At 36.5% G+C, this 647-nt stretch overlaps 1 protein-coding gene across 1 annotated transcript in view; it reads right to left on the minus strand.

The window, feature by feature from the left end:
• The window catches only part of UBIAD1 (UbiA prenyltransferase domain containing 1), a 14613-nt gene that overhangs the window by 7680 nt on the left and 6286 nt on the right, over positions 1 to 647 (minus strand). The window lies entirely within an intron of this gene.

Raw genomic sequence — 647 nt, forward strand, 5'->3', positions numbered from 1 at the left:
GAACACTCCCAAACTCATTCTATGAGGCCACCATCACCCTGATACCAAAACCAGACAAAGATACTACAAAAAAAGAAAATTACAGACCAATATCACTCATGAATATAGATGCAAAAATCCTCATAATACTAGCAAACAGAAACCAACAACACATTAAAAGGATCATATGCCATGATGAGGTGGGATTTATCCCAGGGATGCAAGGATTCTTCAATATATGCAAATCAATCAATGTGAGACACCATATTAACAAACTGAAGAAGAAAAACCATATGATCATCTCAATACATGCAGAAAAAGCTTTTGACAAAATTCAACACCCATTTATGATAAAAACTCTCCAGAAAGTGGGCAAAGAGGGGACCTACCTCAACATAATAAAGGCCATATACGACAAACGCACAGCAAACATTATTGTCAATGGTGAAAAACTGAAAGCATTTCCTCTAACATCAGAAACAAGACAAGGATGTCCACTCTCACCGCTATTATTCAACAGTGTTGGAAGTCCTAGCCACAGCAATCAGAGAAGAAAAAGAAATAAAAAGAATACAAATTGGAAAAGAAGAAGTAAAACTGTCACTGTATGCAGATGACATGATACTACACATAGAGAACCCTAAAGATGCCACCAGAAAACTACTAGA

The sequence above is a fragment of the Neophocaena asiaeorientalis genome, unplaced genomic scaffold (genome assembly GCF_003031525.2).
Source record: "Neophocaena asiaeorientalis asiaeorientalis breed wild unplaced genomic scaffold, Neophocaena_asiaeorientalis_V1.1 scaffold275, whole genome shotgun sequence".
In the NCBI taxonomy this organism is placed as follows: Eukaryota; Metazoa; Chordata; class Mammalia; order Artiodactyla; family Phocoenidae; genus Neophocaena; species Neophocaena asiaeorientalis.